Raw genomic sequence first — 19,611 nt, forward strand, 5'->3', positions numbered from 1 at the left:
TATGGTCCCCAGATAGGGGACGTATCAGATATTAAACTGATAAGAACAGATACTACACTTGATCTTAGCCAAAAGGCCGAGAAGCGATAACCGTGAAAGGGGCGGGCCCAACAAGGTGCCCTTCATGGGCACTATCACTGCTTGCTGTCAGGGAGGCTGCCAGACAATTTTCCATGCACACTCTGGGCTGGGGGGCAGTCAACCACCAGTACACACAGCAGAACCTAAACCCATACCATTATTGCTAAGCAGCAAGACAGGGGCCCATTGCACTCCCACGGGGCCTTTTTAAATGCAATCCATAACCCGGATTTGCCAGGAACCCTTCTTACTCCTCCTACTTGCATGTGACACTGGGCTTAGGATCTGCATAGGAAACACACACACAAGCACACACCTACCTTTGTTGCCTGCAGATGCCTCCTTGGCTGTCCCCAAACGGTATCAAACCAACACCCACGGGAAGCTGTAAGCATAGAGGACATGCCTGCACCCCATTGGACTTACCTGTGTGGGTTAAACCCGGGTTATTTGACAACCTATGGCGGTGATGGTTCTGCTCAGGCAGAGCAGTGCTGATGCTCCTCATAAAGCTGTCGCTGCTGTGAAGGTTCTAGGTGACATCACAAATCCCTATGGTTACATACACAACAAAGCTGGGTTGTTGTTGTTTACACTCTGCAAGGCCTGTGGAAGTGAGTGACATCATAGCACTGTAGTTCTGAGGGTTCTAGATGGATGCAACAATCTCCTGTTGCTTCTATGAAGGCCATAATAGACGACATCACCAAACAGCTCCATAGTCACATACACAGCAAAGGAGAGATGTTGTTTACACCTAGTGATGTCAGTGGTATTGAGTGACATCACAGCACAGTGCTAAGGCTCCTGGGCCTGGACACAGCAGCGGCTGCAATATCTCAACGGAGAATACGTTTATATATATGTGTGTGTGTGCGCGTATATATATATATATATATATATATATATATATATATATATATATATATATTCTCCGCCGAAATCACTTTTAAACCCATTTCCACCTTTTTTTCCCTTCTCTTCCTCTTACTTTTTTTTCACGTTTTTTTACGTTTTTCTCCTTTTCGCCTCTTTTCTGGGCGTATTATTCTTCTTTTTCTTCTTTTTTTTCGTCTAATGCATACCCCATCAGTGCAGCAATGCTTATTCAATACCGCCAGCAGATGGAGACACTGGGGGATAATTTTCTAAGGATTTATACTTATTTTTCCTGTCTGAATTTGTCGCACAGAAAGTTGCAGGCCAAATATGTGTGACATTTCTGCGACTTTAGCTTCTAGAGCATTTTTACAACATTATACATAGGTGCTGAATACATAAAAAGCGACTGTTCAGCGACAGACAAGTCGCATCGGCTGAAAGTAGGCCAGAATGTCAGTCCATGTTGGAGCAGGTTTAGATACAGTCTAAAGTATAGATCTCAAAGTCTGTGCACAGAATTTAGCAAGGGCCTCGCACCTTCTGATGCATCAGGTAGGTGCACAATAGCATAGCCTAACTCTCTGTACTTTGGTCTATATTGATGCGGGACATAGACAGCCAGCTGATGACCAATCCATTAGTGCAATGGATGGCTGGAAGCATTTGTCTTTGCCTTTGCAATACCACAGAAGCAATGCATGGTCAATGTACAGCAATGACACACCTGTGTGAACAGCCAGGAGACCCCCCCCCCCCCCCATGTTATGTTACATAGTTACATAGTTAGTACGGTCGAAAAAAGACATATGTCCATCAAGTTCAACCAGGGAATTAAGGGGTAGGGGTGTGGCGCGATATTGGGGAAGGGATGAGATTTTATATTTCTTCATAAGCATTAATCTTATTTTGTCAATTAGGAACATTCAGCACCCACCCGCTATCAAGGCAGCTGCCTATCATGTCATGCCCTACCTGCACAGGTGTGCTGGCTACTCAAATGATCCAATTAAGGAGGCCATTTAGTCAGCAGCAGCAGAAGTCCTGTGCCTGGACGCTCCAACAGCGGCCAGACACAAGCAGAAGCAGAAGCAGCAGAAGCAGCAGCAGCACCACCTTTTGTTTTTTGGCTGCAGCAGCAGCAAGGCCCACAGGGCTGGCTAGCTGGCTAGCCAGCAAGCAGGTAGCAATGAAAGTAGGAATCTTTCTTTTTAACCCTGTAAGGGGGTGGTGCACTGTACCCGAAGATACTGCCATATCGGGTCAATGCATAGGGCGACGGAAGCAAGCTTCGAAATCGGCCCCCGTTCTCAAAAATCCATTTAATATATGGTCCCCAGATAGGGGACGTATCAGATATTAAACTGATAAGAACAGATTTAAAAAGTACATTTAAACGCATGTTAAGAACATAAAACCACTGTTTTTCCATTTTTGCCTTCTTCTTACCTGCTTTGATAAAAAAAAAATCTGATTTTAGATTTGGTGCCCTCCCACCAGTGCAGCATAGGCTCGTGGGGTTTTCTTTGTGATTGCCAGCATTGGTAGGTCCGCACAAACTCCTCTTTTATCTCAGGGTCCTCTAGGAGTGTGGTGTTTAATCTCCAGAGGCCCCTTTTTGCTTTTTGCTCCCCCTCTAGCTCCAGGCCCACCAAGAGGAGCTTATGATCAGAGAAGATATTCTGCTCGAGCGTGCATTTCAGGGGTTTAAAAGCTCTAGAGGAAAAAATAAAATCGATTCTGCAGCTCACTCTTCCATTGGACCATGTGGCGCCCGGGTCCTCCGACAAGAGATCCTTCCAGCAATCTTTCAAATTAAAATCATCAATAAAATTTTTAAGCAGGTAAGAAGTGCGGTCTTTACGATTAATATCCCCACCCTGCCGGTGTTCCCCATCACGTATGCAGTTAAAATCACCTCCCACCAGCAGGGGGGAAGACCCAACACAAAACAGTGGTAAAATTTCAAATAGTTCTGCCCGCTCCTGTTTATCAGGAGGGGCATACACATTTAAAACACAAATTAAAAGTCCATTAAAATATAGATGAATTAAAAGAGCTCTGCCAGGCACAATCTCAGTTACTGTATGAATAGAAAAGGACTGGCCTCGGCAGAGCAGCCCAACACCCACAGAACGACAGTCATTTGCAACGGACCATATGGATGGGCCCAGCTTCCAGTCTTCTTTTAAGTCTTTATAGTCCATTTTACTAGGGATTCCACATTCTTGTAGCAGGCAAAGGTCAAAGTCACATGTCTCTAGATAAGAAAATAAAGCAGCCCTGCGATCAGGGCTCTTTAAGGACCTCACATTGAGTGAGGCAATTTTTACAGGGATAGGCATAGTTTATGGAGAGTCCGTGCTTGGAGAATCAAAGTCAATAATAAGCTGCGTACCGTCATCCCCCGCCTGCGGGGTCATCAGCTCCTTGATGTTCTGAGGGTCGGAGCTTGAGATCGATGATGCCCCGACCCTGAGCTCGCTCTCGTCCGAACTACGGCACGCCGCTTTCCTTTGAATGTCTTCCTCTTCTTCTTCTCTTTGTCTTTTAAATGTCACACTGCTGTCCATATCCTCTGTGTTGCTCTCACTCGATGTAATCTCTGGCCCCCGGCTGATGGATCTGCGTCTTCTTTCATCTTTTGACGACTGGAACTGCTGCACAGGGGCCTGTGAGGCCTCTTTTCCGGAACCTTTGCCGCTACCTTGGGAAGTTTTCATCGCTTGTTCCCCAGCAAGCGTTGCTGAGGACTGTTGCTCCAACTTCCCCATCGATCGACGATGGCCAGTTTTACCCACCGGGTCCACTGCTGGCGGGGCAGCAAACCCTGGTTTGGCGCCACTTGTCTTCTTGGCCCTGTCCTGTATAGGCGGAGTAACAGGATCGGGCTCAGACCTGGCCACCTGGCTCCCCTTCCGGCGGGCTTTCACCGGGGCCTCTTCGTCCGGAGCAGGGCGACCCTGGGCCAAGCCAGTACCTGGCTTATGTTGCAATTTTGGGTCCACCTCTGCCCCCACCGAGGCCCGTCGGCTGCCACCCGCCACAGGTGAGCCCCCTTCAGAAGTTTTGGCGGGCTCTTGAGCCAGGTAGGAAGTCGATCGACGTCTTTCAATTTCCCGGGCAGTAAACTCGATCACCCGCCCGGGCTTCGTGGAATCCCCATGGCCTCCCCCTAGCACTACCACCGGTGGGCCCCCCGATGGAGCACCAGAGGTCTTGGGCCTGGACCCATCAGTACCTGCCATCTGGGGTTTGGGCATCTTAAAAAAGGACGTCTTTTGTCCTGTCCCCTCTTTGGGTGGGCCCAGCCTTGACCCACCCATCGTAGTTTTTGCTTTATGGGGACAGGAATTAAAATCGTGATTTTCCTCTCCGCAGAGGTTGCACCTTATCGTATGGCTACATCTTGAGGCTATGTGACCTTCTTGGCCACACCTATTGCAGCGAATCACACGCTCCGCGCCGCAGGTCTCCTGGGTGTGGCCAAACCTCAAGCAATTTCGGCAATACATAGGCATTTGAGGATAGAACAGGAAGCCCCGAACTCTCCCAATGGCAAAATTTGGGGGCGGATGGCAAAGACCCCCAATACCACCGGGATCCTTACGGAGCTTGACCCAGAACTTCCTCTTGCCGTTCCAGAACCGCACGGAGTTCAAGATTTTGTTTGCGAATCGCACCTCTTCGCAGTATCGTCGAAGAAAAGTGGCTATATCCTCCGTGGTCACATGAGGGCTGTGCATAGCCACCACCAACGGTATATGTTCCTCACCATAGAGGAACTGGAACGAAAGACCGTCGAGTCGATCGTCCCTCTGGTCCGCACCAGACAAGGTTGCATAGATGTTATCGCAACACGCCGTGGCCGTGAAGGTGACGGTATACAGGCCACGGCTTTCCTGGTCATTTAGACACAGGATGTCCTCCCTATTGAGGCGGAAGTAGTCAAGAAGAATCACCTCCGCAATGAAGCGGAGGTTCTTCAACTGACGATGGCTCTCCGACACCTCTATGTGGATGGTATTTCGCATCGACATTTCCCCAGAGGGGAAAGCCCAGGAGAACGGCATCTTCCACACCCAGGGACTAAGCCCCTTCCCCAATAGCAGCAGGGGCTCGGAATCCCGCTATAAAAGCGGAACCCTTACCCAAGGCAGAGGTCGGGGGTACCCTAGGTGCTTCCGAAGCTACAGGTAACGCTCAACGTACCGAAAATGCCTTCTGAGACACAAGGTCCCAGAGACAGGGGGATCGCAACCCGTTGTCTGTGGACTAAGCCCGCTCCCCAATAGCAGCAAGGGGGTGAAGTCCCTCCGTAAGGAGAGACAATCCCCCAAGGCCGAGAAGCGGGGTACCACAGACACCTTCCGACCAGACCAAATGCAGATACTACACTTGATCTTAGCCAAAAGGCCGAGAAGCGATAACCGTGAAAGGGGCGGGCCCAACAAGGTGCCCTTCATGGGCACTATCACTGCTTGCTGTCAGGGAGGCTGCCAGACAATTTTCCATGCACACTCTGGGCTGGGGGGCAGTCAACCACCAGTACACACAGCAGAACCTAAACCCATACCATTATTGCTAAGCAGCAAGACAGGGGCCCATTGCACTCCCACGGGGCCTTTTTAAATGCAATCCATAACCCGGATTTGCCAGGAACCCTTCTTACTCCTCCTACTTGCATGTGACACTGGGCTTAGGATCTGCATAGGAAACACACACACAAGCACACACCTACCTTTGTTGCCTGCAGATGCCTCCTTGGCTGTCCCCAAACGGTATCAAACCAACACCCACGGGAAGCTGTAAGCATAGAGGACATGCCTGCACCCCATTGGACTTACCTGTGTGGGTTAAACCCGGGTTATTTGACAACCTATGGCGGTGATGGTTCTGCTCAGGCAGAGCAGTGCTGATGCTCCTCATAAAGCTGTCGCTGCTGTGAAGGTTCTAGGTGACATCACAAATCCCTATGGTTACATACACAACAAAGCTGGGTTGTTGTTGTTTACACTCTGCAAGGCCTGTGGAAGTGAGTGACATCATAGCACTGTAGTTCTGAGGGTTCTAGATGGATGCAACAATCTCCTGTTGCTTCTATGAAGGCCATAATAGACGACATCACCAAACAGCTCCATAGTCACATACACAGCAAAGGAGAGATGTTGTTTACACCTAGTGATGTCAGTGGTATTGAGTGACATCACAGCACAGTGCTAAGGCTCCTGGGCCTGGACACAGCAGCGGCTGCAATATCTCAACGGAGAATACGTTTATATATATGTGTGTGTGTGCGCGTATATATATATATATATATATATATATATATATATATATATTTCTCCGCCGAAATCACTTTTAAACCCATTTCCACCTTTTTTTCCCTTCTCTTCCTCTTACTTTTTTTTCACGTTTTTTTACGTTTTTCTCCTTTTCGCCTCTTTTCTGGGCGTATTATTCTTCTTTTTCTTCTTTTTTTTCGTCTAATGCATACCCCATCAGTGCAGCAATGCTTATTCAATACCGCCAGCAGATGGAGACACTGGGGGATAATTTTCTAAGGATTTATACTGATTTTTCCTGTCTGAATTTGTCGCACAGAAAGTTGCAGGCCAAATATGTGTGACATTTCTGCGACTTTAGCTTCTAGAGCATTTTTACAACATTATACATAGGTGCTGAATACATAAAAAGCGACTGTTCAGCGACAGACAAGTCGCATCGGCTGAAAGTAGGCCAGAATGTCAGTCCATGTTGGAGCAGGTTTAGATACAGTCTAAAGTATAGATCTCAAAGTCTGTGCACAGAATTTAGCAAGGGCCTCGCACCTTCTGATGCATCAGGTAGGTGCACAATAGCATAGCCTAACCCTCTGTACTTTGGTCTATATTGATGCGGGACATAGACAGCCAGCTGATGACCAATCCATTAGTGCAATGGATGGCTGGAAGCATTTGTCTTTGCCTTTGCAATACCACAGAAGCAATGCATGGTCAATGTACAGCAATGACACACCTGTGTGAACAACCAGGAGACCCCCCCCCCCCCCCCATGTTATGTTACATAGTTACATAGTTAGTACGGTCGAAAAAAGACATATGTCCATCAAGTTCAACCAGGGAATTAAGGGGTAGGGGTGTGGCGCGATATTGGGGAAGGGATGAGATTTTATATTTCTTCATAAGCATTAATCTTATTTTGTCAATTAGGAACATTCAGCACCCACCCGCTATCAAGGCAGCTGCCTATCATGTCATGCCCTACCTGCACAGGTGTGCTGGCTACTCAAATGATCCAATTAAGGAGGCCATTTAGTCAGCAGCAGCAGAAGTCCTGTGCCTGGACGCTCCAACAGCGGCCAGACACAAGCAGAAGCAGAAGCAGCAGAAGCAGCAGCAGCAGCAGCACCACCTTTTGTTTTTTGGCTGCAGCAGCAGCAAGGCCCACAGGGCTGGCTAGCTGGCTAGCCAGCAAGCAGGTAGCAATGAAAGTAGGAATCTTTCTTTTTAACCCTGTAAGGGGGTGGTGCACTGTACCCGAAGATACTGCCATATCGGGTCAATGCATAGGGCGACGGAAGCAAGCTTCGAAATCGGCCCCCGTTCTCAAAAATCCATTTAATATATGGTCCCCAGATAGGGGACGTATCAGATATTAAACTGATAAGAACAGATTTAAAAAGTACATTTAAACGCATGTTAAGAACATAAAACCACTGTTTTTCCATTTTTGCCTTCTTCTTACCTGCTTTGATAAAAAAAAATCTGATTTTAGATTTGGTGCCCTCCCACCAGTGCAGCATAGGCTCGTGGGGTTTTCTTTGTGATTGCCAGCATTGGTAGGTCCGCACAAACTCCTCTTTTATCTCAGGGTCCTCTAGGAGTGTGGTGTTTAATCTCCAGAGGCCCCTTTTTGCTTTTTGCTCCCCCTCTAGCTCCAGGCCCACCAAGAGGAGCTTATGATCAGAGAAGATATTCTGCTCGAGCGTGCATTTCAGGGGTTTAAAAGCTCTAGAGGAAAAAATAAAATCGATTCTGCAGCTCACTCTTCCATTGGACCATGTGGCGCCCGGGTCCTCCGACAAGAGATCCTTCCAGCAATCTTTCAAATTAAAATCATCAATAAAATTTTTAAGCAGGTAAGAAGTGCGGTCTTTACGATTAATATCCCCACCCTGCCGGTGTTCCCCATCACGTATGCAGTTAAAATCACCTCCCACCAGCAGGGGGAAGACCCAACACAAAACAGTGGTAAAATTTCAAATAGTTCTGCCCGCTCCTGTTTATCAGGAGGGGCATACACATTTAAAACACAAATTAAAAGTCCATTAAAATATAGATGAATTAAAAGAGCTCTGCCAGGCACAATCTCAGTTACTGTATGAATAGAAAAGGACTGGCCTCGGCAGAGCAGCCCAGCACCCACAGAACGACAGTCATTTGCAACGGACCATATGGATGGGCCCAGCTTCCAGTCTTCTTTTAAGTCTTTATAGTCCATTTTACTAGGGATTCCACATTCTTGTAGCAGGCAAAGGTCAAAGTCACATGTCTCTAGATAAGAAAATAAAGCAGCCCTGCGATCAGGGCTCTTTAAGGACCTCACATTGAGTGAGGCAATTTTTACAGGGATAGGCATAGTTTATGGAGAGTCCGTGCTTGGAGAATCAAAGTCAATAATAAGCTGCGTACCGTCATCCCCCGCCTGCGGGGTCATCAGCTCCTTGATGTTCTGAGGGTCGGAGCTTGAGATCGATGATGCCCCGACCCTGAGCTCGCTCTCGTCCGAACTACGGCACGCCGCTTTCCTTTGAATGTCTTCCTCTTCTTCTTCTCTTTGTCTTTTAAATGTCACACTGCTGTCCATATCCTCTGTGTTGCTCTCACTCGATGTAATCTCTGGCCCCCGGCTGATGGATCTGCGTCTTCTTTCATCTTTTGACGACTGGAACTGCTGCACAGGGGCCTGTGAGGCCTCTTTTCCGGAACCTTTGCCGCTACCTTGGGAAGTTTTCATCGCTTGTTCCCCAGCAAGCGTTGCTGAGGACTGTTGCTCCAACTTCCCCATCGATCGACGATGGCCAGTTTTACCCACCGGGTCCACTGCTGGCGGGGCAGCAAACCCTGGTTTGGCGCCACTTGTCTTCTTGGCCCTGTCCTGTATAGGCGGAGTAACAGGATCGGGCTCAGACCTGGCCACCTGGCTCCCCTTCCGGCGGGCTTTCACCGGGGCCTCTTCGTCCGGAGCAGGGCGACCCTGGGCCAAGCCAGTACCTGGCTTATGTTGCAATTTTGGGTCCACCTCTGCCCCCACCGAGGCCCGTCGGCTGCCACCCGCCACAGGTGAGCCCCCTTCAGAAGTTTTGGCGGGCTCTTGAGCCAGGTAGGAAGTCGATCGACGTCTTTCAATTTCCCGGGCAGTAAACTCGATCACCCGCCCGGGCTTCGTGGAATCCCCATGGCCTCCCCCTAGCACTACCACCGGTGGGCCCCCCGATGGAGCACCAGAGGTCTTGGGCCTGGACCCATGAGTACCTGCCATCTGGGGTTTGGGCATCTTAAAAAAGGACGTCTTTTGTCCTGTCCCCTCTTTGGGTGGGCCCAGCCTTGACCCACCCATCGTAGTTTTTGCTTTATGGGGACAGGAATTAAAATCGTGATTTTCCTCTCCGCAGAGGTTGCACCTTATCGTATGGCTACATCTTGAGGCTATGTGACCTTCTTGGCCACACCTATTGCAGCGAATCACACGCTCCGCGCCGCAGGTCTCCTGGGTGTGGCCAAACCTCAAGCAATTTCGGCAATACATAGGCATTTGAGGATAGAACAGGAAGCCCCGAACTCTCCCGATGGCAAAATTTGGGGGCGGATGGCAAAGACCCCCAATACCACCGGGATCCTTACGGAGCTTGACCCAGAACTTCCTCTTGCCGTTCCAGAACCGCACGGAGTTCAAGATTTTGTTTGCGAATCGCACCTCTTCGCAGTATCGTCGAAGAAAAGTGGCTATATCCTCCGTGGTCACATGAGGGCTGTGCATAGCCACCACCAACGGTATATGTTCCTCACCATAGAGGAACTGGAACGAAAGACCGTCGAGTCGATCGTCCCTCTGGTCCGCACCAGACAAGGTTGCATAGATGTTATCGCAACACGCCGTGGCCGTGAAGGTGACGGTATACAGGCCACGGCTTTCCTGGTCATTTAGACACAGGATGTCCTCCCTATTGAGGCGGAAGTAGTCAAGAAGAATCACCTCCGCAATGAAGCGGAGGTTCTTCAACTGACGATGGCTCTCCGACACCTCTATGCGGATGGTATTTCGCATCGACATTTCCCCAGAGGGGAAAGCCCAGGAGAACGGCATCTTCCACACCCAGGGACTAAGCCCCTTCCCCAATAGCAGCAGGGGCTCGGAATCCCGCTATAAAAGCGGAACCCTTACCCAAGGCAGAGGTCGGGGGTACCCTAGGTGCTTCCGAAGCTACAGGTAACGCTCAACGTACCGAAAATGCCTTCTGAGACACAAGGTCCCAGAGACAGGGGGATCGCAACCCGTTGTCTGTGGACTAAGCCCGCTCCCCAATAGCAGCAAGGGGGTGAAGTCCCTCCGTAAGGAGAGACAATCCCCCAAGGCCGAGAAGCGGGGTACCACAGACACCTTCCGACCAGACCAAATGCAGATACTACACTTGATCTTAGCCAAAAGGCGGAGAAGCGATAACCGTGAAAGGGGCGGGCCCAACAAGGTGCCCTTCATGGGCACTATCACTGCTTGCTGTCAGGGAGGCTGCCAGACAATTTTCCATGCACACTCTGGGCTGGGGGGCAGTCAACCACCAGTACACACAGCAGAACCTAAACCCATACCATTATTGCTAAGCAGCAAGACAGGGGCCCATTGCACTCCCACGGGGCCTTTTTAAATGCAATCCATAACCCGGATTTGCCAGGAACCCTTCTTACTCCTCCTACTTGCATGTGACACTGGGCTTAGGATCTGCATAGGAAACACACACACAAGCACACACCTACCTTTGTTGCCTGCAGATGCCTCCTTGGCTGTCCCCAAACGGTATCAAACCAACACCCACGGGAAGCTGTAAGCATAGAGGACATGCCTGCACCCCATTGGACTTACCTGTGTGGGTTAAACCCGGGTTATTTGACAACCTATGGCGGTGATGGTTCTGCTCAGGCAGAGCAGTGCTGATGCTCCTCATAAAGCTGTCGCTGCTGTGAAGGTTCTAGGTGACATCACAAATCCCTATGGTTACATACACAACAAAGCTGGGTTGTTGTTGTTTACACTCTGCAAGGCCTGTGGAAGTGAGTGACATCATAGCACTGTAGTTCTGAGGGTTCTAGATGGATGCAACAATCTCCTGTTGCTTCTATGAAGGCCATAATAGACGACATCACCAAACAGCTCCATAGTCACATACACAGCAAAGGAGAGATGTTGTTTACACCTAGTGATGTCAGTGGTATTGAGTGACATCACAGCACAGTGCTAAGGCTCCTGGGCCTGGACACAGCAGCGGCTGCAATATCTCAACGGAGAATACGTTTATATATATGTGTGTGTGTGCGCGTATATATATATATATATATATATATATATATATATATATATATATATTTCTCCGCCGAAATCACTTTTAAACCCATTTCCACCTTTTTTTCCCTTCTCTTCCTCTTACTTTTTTTTCACGTTTTTTTACGTTTTTCTCCTTTTCGCCTCTTTTCTGGGCGTATTATTCTTCTTTTTCTTCTTTTTTTTCGTCTAATGCATACCCCATCAGTGCAGCAATGCTTATTCAATACCGCCAGCAGATGGAGACACTGGGGGATAATTTTCTAAGGATTTATACTGATTTTTCCTGTCTGAATTTGTCGCACAGAAAGTTGCAGGCCAAATATGTGTGACATTTCTGCGACTTTAGCTTCTAGAGCATTTTTACAACATTATACATAGGTGCTGAATACATAAAAAGCGACTGTTCAGCGACAGACAAGTCGCATCGGCTGAAAGTAGGCCAGAATGTCAGTCCATGTTGGAGCAGGTTTAGATACAGTCTAAAGTATAGATCTCAAAGTCTGTGCACAGAATTTAGCAAGGGCCTCGCACCTTCTGATGCATCAGGTAGGTGCACAATAGCATAGCCTAACCCTCTGTACTTTGGTCTATATTGATGCGGGACATAGACAGCCAGCTGATGACCAATCCATTAGTGCAATGGATGGCTGGAAGCATTTGTCTTTGCCTTTGCAATACCACAGAAGCAATGCATGGTCAATGTACAGCAATGACACACCTGTGTGAACAGCCAGGAGACCCCCCCCCCCCCCCCCCATGTTATGTTACATAGTTACATAGTTAGTACGGTCGAAAAAAGACATATGTCCATCAAGTTCAACCAGGGAATTAAGGGGTAGGGGTGTGGCGCGATATTGGGGAAGGGATGAGATTTTATATTTCTTCATAAGCATTAATCTTATTTTGTCAATTAGGAACATTCAGCACCCACCCGCTATCAAGGCAGCTGCCTATCATGTCATGCCCTACCTGCACAGGTGTGCTGGCTACTCAAATGATCCAATTAAGGAGGCCATTTAGTCAGCAGCAGCAGAAGTCCTGTGCCTGGACGCTCCAACAGCGGCCAGACACAAGCAGAAGCAGAAGCAGCAGCAGCACCACCTTTTGTTTTTTGGCTGCAGCAGCAGCAAGGCCCACAGGGCTGGCTAGCTGGCTAGCCAGCAAGCAGGTAGCAATGAAAGTAGGAATCTTTCTTTTTAACCCTGTAAGGGGGTGGTGCACTGTACCCGAAGATACTGCCATATCGGGTCAATGCATAGGGCGACGGAAGCAAGCTTCGAAATCGGCCCCCGTTCTCAAAAATCCATTTAATATATGGTCCCCAGATAGGGGACGTATCAGATATTAAACTGATAAGAACAGATACTACACTTGATCTTAGCCAAAAGGCCGAGAAGCGATAACCGTGAAAGGGGCGGGCCCAACAAGGTGCCCTTCATGGGCACTATCACTGCTTGCTGTCAGGGAGGCTGCCAGACAATTTTCCATGCACACTCTGGGCTGGGGGGCAGTCAACCACCAGTACACACAGCAGAACCTAAACCCATACCATTATTGCTAAGCAGCAAGACAGGGGCCCATTGCACTCCCACGGGGCCTTTTTAAATGCAATCCATAACCCGGATTTGCCAGGAACCCTTCTTACTCCTCCTACTTGCATGTGACACTGGGCTTAGGATCTGCATAGGAAACACACACACAAGCACACACCTACCTTTGTTGCCTGCAGATGCCTCCTTGGCTGTCCCCAAACGGTATCAAACCAACACCCACGGGAAGCTGTAAGCATAGAGGACATGCCTGCACCCCATTGGACTTACCTGTGTGGGTTAAACCCGGGTTATTTGACAACCTATGGCGGTGATGGTTCTGCTCAGGCAGAGCAGTGCTGATGCTCCTCATAAAGCTGTCGCTGCTGTGAAGGTTCTAGGTGACATCACAAATCCCTATGGTTACATACACAACAAAGCTGGGTTGTTGTTGTTTACACTCTGCAAGGCCTGTGGAAGTGAGTGACATCATAGCACTGTAGTTCTGAGGGTTCTAGATGGATGCAACAATCTCCTGTTGCTTCTATGAAGGCCATAATAGACGACATCACCAAACAGCTCCATAGTCACATACACAGCAAAGGAGAGATGTTGTTTACACCTAGTGATGTCAGTGGTATTGAGTGACATCACAGCACAGTGCTAAGGCTCCTGGGCCTGGACACAGCAGCGGCTGCAATATCTCAACGGAGAATACGTTTATATATATGTGTGTGTGTGCGCGTATATATATATATATATATATATATATTTCTCCGCCGAAATCACTTTTAAACCCATTTCCACCTTTTTTTCCCTTCTCTTCCTCTTACTTTTTTTTCACGTTTTTTTACGTTTTTCTCCTTTTCGCCTCTTTTCTGGGCGTATTATTCTTCTTTTTCTTCTTTTTTTTCGTCTAATGCATACCCCATCAGTGCAGCAATGCTTATTCAATACCGCCAGCAGATGGAGACACTGGGGGATAATTTTCTAAGGATTTATACTGATTTTTCCTGTCTGAATTTGTCGCACAGAAAGTTGCAGGCCAAATATGTGTGACATTTCTGCGACTTTAGCTTCTAGAGCATTTTTACAACATTATACATAGGTGCTGAATACATAAAAAGCGACTGTTCAGCGACAGACAAGTCGCATCGGCTGAAAGTAGGCCAGAATGTCAGTCCATGTTGGAGCAGGTTTAGATACAGTCTAAAGTATAGATCTCAAAGTCTGTGCACAGAATTTAGCAAGGGCCTCGCACCTTCTGATGCATCAGGTAGGTGCACAATAGCATAGCCTAACCCTCTGTACTTTGGTCTATATTGATGCGGGACATAGACAGCCAGCTGATGACCAATCCATTAGTGCAATGGATGGCTGGAAGCATTTGTCTTTGCCTTTGCAATACCACAGAAGCAATGCATGGTCAATGTACAGCAATGACACACCTGTGTGAACAGCCAGGAGACCCCCCCCCCCCCCCCCATGTTATGTTACATAGTTACATAGTTAGTACGGTCGAAAAAAGACATATGTCCATCAAGTTCAACCAGGGAATTAAGGGGTAGGGGTGTGGCGCGAAAGTTGCAGGCCAAATATGTGTGACATTTCTGCGACTTTAGCTTCTAGAGCATTTTTACAACATTATACATAGGTGCTGAATACATAAAAAGCGACTGTTCAGCGACAGACAAGTCGCATCGGCTGAAAGTAGGCCAGAATGTCAGTCCATGTTGGAGCAGGTTTAGATACAGTCTAAAGTATAGATCTCAAAGTCTGTGCACAGAATTTAGCAAGGGCCTCGCACCTTCTGATGCATCAGGTAGGTGCACAATAGCATAGCCTAACCCTCTGTACTTTGGTCTATATTGATGCGGGACATAGACAGCCAGCTGATGACCAATCCATTAGTGCAATGGATGGCTGGAAGCATTTGTCTTTGCCTTTGCAATACCACAGAAGCAATGCATGGTCAATGTACAGCAATGACACACCTGTGTGAACAGCCAGGAGACACCCCCCCCCCCCCCATGTTATGTTACATAGTTACATAGTTAGTACGGTCGAAAAAAGACATATGTCCATCAAGTTCAACCAGGGAATTAAGGGGTAGGGGTGTGGCGCGATATTGGGGAAGGGATGAGATTTTATATTTCTTCATAAGCATTAATCTTATTTTGTCAATTAGGAACATTCAGCACCCACCCGCTATCAAGGCAGCTGCCTATCATGTCATGCCCTACCTGCACAGGTGTGCTGGCTACTCAAATGATCCAATTAAGGAGGCCATTTAGTCAGCAGCAGCAGAAGTCCTGTGCCTGGACGCTCCAACAGCGGCCAGACACAAGCAGAAGCAGAAGCAGCAGAAGCAGCAGCAGCACCACCTTTTGTTTTTTGGCTGCAGCAGCAGCAAATCCCACAGGGCTGGCTAGCTGGCTAGCCAGCAAGCAGGTAGCAATGAAAGTAGGAATCTTTCTTTTTAACCCTGTAAGGGGGTGGTGCACTGTACCCGAAGATACTGCCATATCGGGTCAATGCATAGGGCGACGGAAGCAAGCTTCGAAATCGGCCCCCGTTCTCAAAAATCCATTTAATATATGGTCCCCAGATAGGGGACGTATCAGATATTAAACTGATAAGAACAGATTTTTTTTTTTTTTTTTTTTTTTTTTTCCTCAGTTACAGACTATTGTTCAAGCGATCATCAGGTCACCTACCAAAACTCATCACTTCTAAACAAAGTCTGAAAAAACATCATGCGGAAAAATATCTCAATAAGAAAACTATAAGAGAAGCACAAATTCAAAACCTTGATCAGGATACTTACAACTTTCTCCATTCCTTGTATCTCCAAATCTTTTCAGCCTCTTCCTCTCCCATTCTCTTCTTGTCAAATAGAAAAATAATAAACAACCTTCCAAAAAAAAGTCTCTTCAACTCCCTTGGAGAAATACACACATTTTTAAAAACAAGCAGGTTTCTAGAATCCCATAAAACTTCTTTAAAAACAGAAAATACAATCCAGCTTTCACGTGTGTCCTCTCTCCTGCTAAAATCCTGACCAATAAAAATCTTCTCAAAATTAAAATCAACATATCCCGTGATTGCAGAAAAAAACCTCTGTAGAAGCATAAAAAATTCTCTTGCATAAAAACAGTTCCAAAATAAGTGCACTGTATCCTCCCTGCCTCCACAACCCTCTCTTGGACATTTCTCGCTCACTCTTATTCCTCGTCCATTCAGGAAAGCTCTGGTTGGGAGGCAGCCATGAAAAGTCATCCAGTTTACATCTCTCTGTCTATTGGATAATCCTCTAACATTAAAAAAATTCCAGATCTTCATAGACTGAGCAGTAGTGCAGAATGGTACTTCATATAATCTCTCATTTTTTCTTATTTCATTTTCAATTTTCTTTTTCTCAGGTTTTCCCAGGGAACTCACACCAAATTGATCACTGAAAGACCTGAGAACCACATAGAAGGTAGGTATAACTTGCGCTATTGGTCTCCTCAGATCCTTCTCACACCAGCCCCATTTGGAAAACAACCATCCTGCCAAATACCTGCTCATGTCTGCCACCCAATTATTGCACTGAGACACTTTATAAATTAAAAGAAAGTAATGAGTCTTTAAAAACAGATTAATATCCGGGAAATTATATCCGCCTTTCTTCACGCTCTTCATCACTTCCTCCCTCTTCATCTTTTCCATCTTTGAACCCCAGAAAAAAATAAACAACTTCCTTGTCATCCTTCTGGTCCATAATTTGCCGGGTGGGAAAACCATTGCAGTATATAATAGTAGTGGCAAAATTACTGCCTTTAAAATCAGAACTTTACCTTTAAGGGACAAGTTTCTCAATTTCCAAAAAGATAATTTCTTCTCTATCTTCTCCTCCAACTTCTCATAACTTTTCCCTCCTTTTAGATTTTTTTCAAAAACAACCCCTAACACTTCAATATCTTCCTTCTCATCCACGCCATCCACCACCACTTTTCCTTGCTTTCCAAAATTACTCAATTGGCACTTCCCCCAATTGACTTTCATACCAGCAATACAACAAAAAATCTTTACATGCAAATTCACTCTATTAAGATCAGCTTGGGAAGTGCAAGTAAAAACCACATCATCCATGTAACTTAAAACCTTCAAATTCCTTCCATTACTTCCCGGGATAAAAACACCACTCACACATTTGTCCTTCTGTACATTTTTGAGCAAGGCCTCAATGACACAAATGAATAAAATTGGGGAGAGTGGGCATCCCTGTCGTACTCCTGATAAAATATTAAAACCCGGCCCCACATGTCCATTGACTAAAATCTGACTTGTTGCCCCATAATAAAAACTTTTAATCACAAACAGTAGCTTCTCAGGAATACCCATATGCTTTAAAACCATAAACATAAAATCATGAGCAACTCTGTCATAAGCTTTTTCAAAATCAATGGATTCCACAAAAAGTGCATTCTTATTAAAATTACTATAATAAATAGAGTCTCTTAAAACTAATAAATTATCAGTTATTCTCCTATTTGGCACTGCACAAACTTGGTATTCTCCAACAAGGTGCTCAACTATGTCACTCATCCTGTTCGCCACAATCTTTGCAATGATCTTATAATCTGTATTCAATAATGTGATCGGCCTCCAGTTTTTCAAATCTCTTTCATCACCTTTCTTATGTATCAAGGTAATAACTCCTTTCTTCATAGACTCCGCTAAAATACCTGAGTTAAAAACATATTGCACCACCCGTGTAAAATCTTGCTTTAAAATATGCCAAAAAACTGAATAAAACTCAAAGGGGAGGCCATCACAGCCCGGTGTCTTCCCTTTCGCTGTCTTGTCCAGAGCCTGCTTGATCTCCCCTTCACAAACTTCCTCAATTAAAAATGCACTTTTTCCTTCAGGGACATTATTCTCTAAAATATTACAATAATCATTCATCTCCGTCTCACTGGCTCTGCTCTTATTACTAAAAAGTGTTTCATAAAATCTGCCAATCTCCTTCACCATCTCATCACCAACAACTTCCCCTGTAGGAGTTAAAACAGACTTAAAAACACCCCTAGCATTAAAACATTTTTTAAAGAAATATCTTGTACATTGTTCATTTTCCTCCAAATGTTGAACTTTGGATTTAAAAACAATATTTCTACCTCTTTCCAACAACCTGTTCTTCATCTCAATTTTCACCTTCTCAATTTCCTCCTCCACCTCCACACCAACATGTTTAAACTTAAAGAGAGTTTCTAAACGTGAGATAAGCCTTTCATAACCCCTCCTCTTTTCTTGTGCCCTCCTTATGCAAATGAACTTAAAATACTTAGCAAACTCACTTTTTGCCCAATCCCACCAAGCTAAAACATTACTAAAAACAGATTGTTTAGAAGTACAAGATAAAAAAAAATCTTTAAAACCGGCCATTACTTCTTCATCTTCTAATAGACTTACATTTAATTTCCAGAGCCCTCTACCAAAATGAAAGGACTCTGCAATACTTATTTCTGCCGACACCATCTTATGATCTGAGAAAGTTGACATCATTTGATTGCACCGGACCACCTTAATCCCCTCAGAGACAAGAATGTAATCAATCCGGGATTTACAGCGGCCACTATCTGATATATAGGTGTATCTTTCATCAGTGCTAACCATCAGTCCAACATCAGAATAATGTAAGTCTTGAATAATTTGGTTTAAAACATTTGAAGTAATATCAGTTCTAACCTTAGCAGAGCTCTCACGATCATTGACGGATCTAATGCAGTTAAAATCACCAACAATAATAGTACCATCACGACCAGGAATAAAAAGTTTAAGAGACTCTAAAAATAACACACGTGCCTGTTTTTCTGCTGGCGCATATACATTAAAAACTCTCATTCTCTGGCCTAAAAACTCAAAATTTAAAACCATACAACGACCTGGTACTAAAACTTGGCAATTTAAAACTTTAATGTCCCTGTTACACAATAAAATCCCCACACCTTCATTTTTATTCTCTGTGCATGTAGACCAAAAAGACTGCCCTCTCTTCCATTCATCTACATAAGGTGCAGACTTAATTGCACACTCCTGTAAACAAAATATATCTCCCTTCACATTCTCCAAAAAATCAAAAACTGCTGCTCTTCTGATGGTTGTTCCTATACTCCGAACATTAAGAGTAGCCACAACCAATGCCATTAAAAAGGAAAGAAGGCAATCCATTTTCTTAACATCCATTTTAACTAGAAGTTAGTATTCTGACCTTCAACCTTCCTTAGCAGCATCCCATAGCAATCAGGCGACCCCACTTGAGAGTCCCTGTCCATCATTTTCTCACCTCCATACACAGGATCCGTCTGATCCCCTGACCAACTCCCTTTCTTACACCTTTTACTTTTACCTTGAAAGCCTCCATTTGCATCTTCATCTTCCCCCTCCTCCTCCTCCTTCTCCTCCTCTTCAGATGTTACATTCTCCTCCCCACTAATCACCCTCTGCCCAGGTGTTAGGGATCTCTCACTCTCAT

The 19,611-nt window shown here is 46.1% G+C and overlaps 3 non-coding genes and 3 pseudogenes across 3 annotated transcripts; all 6 read right to left on the minus strand.

Moving 5' to 3' along the window:
* On the minus strand, window positions 1-88 carry LOC130304067 (U2 spliceosomal RNA; annotated as a pseudogene; the record flags this gene model as incomplete).
* A 2,097-nt stretch (window positions 89-2,185) lies between these two features.
* Window positions 2,186-2,375, minus strand: LOC130304070 (U2 spliceosomal RNA). The gene has a single exon (XR_008853886.1). It is a non-coding gene; the product is annotated as a U2 spliceosomal RNA (small nuclear RNA).
* Window positions 2,376-5,170: 2,795 nt separating this feature from the next.
* LOC130304079 (U2 spliceosomal RNA) lies at window positions 5,171-5,388 on the minus strand (annotated as a pseudogene).
* Window positions 5,389-7,483: 2,095 nt separating this feature from the next.
* On the minus strand, window positions 7,484-7,673 carry LOC130304071 (U2 spliceosomal RNA). Its single transcript, XR_008853887.1, has one exon. It is a non-coding gene; the product is annotated as a U2 spliceosomal RNA (small nuclear RNA).
* Window positions 7,674-12,772: 5,099 nt separating this feature from the next.
* LOC130304080 (U2 spliceosomal RNA) lies at window positions 12,773-12,963 on the minus strand. Its single transcript, XR_008853890.1, has one exon. It is a non-coding gene; the product is annotated as a U2 spliceosomal RNA (small nuclear RNA).
* Window positions 12,964-15,584: 2,621 nt separating this feature from the next.
* LOC130304073 (U2 spliceosomal RNA) lies at window positions 15,585-15,793 on the minus strand (annotated as a pseudogene).
* Window positions 15,794-19,611: the final 3,818 nt, after the last annotated feature.

This window comes from Hyla sarda, unplaced genomic scaffold (assembly GCF_029499605.1).
Source record: "Hyla sarda isolate aHylSar1 unplaced genomic scaffold, aHylSar1.hap1 scaffold_1260, whole genome shotgun sequence".
Classification (NCBI taxonomy): domain Eukaryota; kingdom Metazoa; phylum Chordata; class Amphibia; order Anura; family Hylidae; genus Hyla; species Hyla sarda.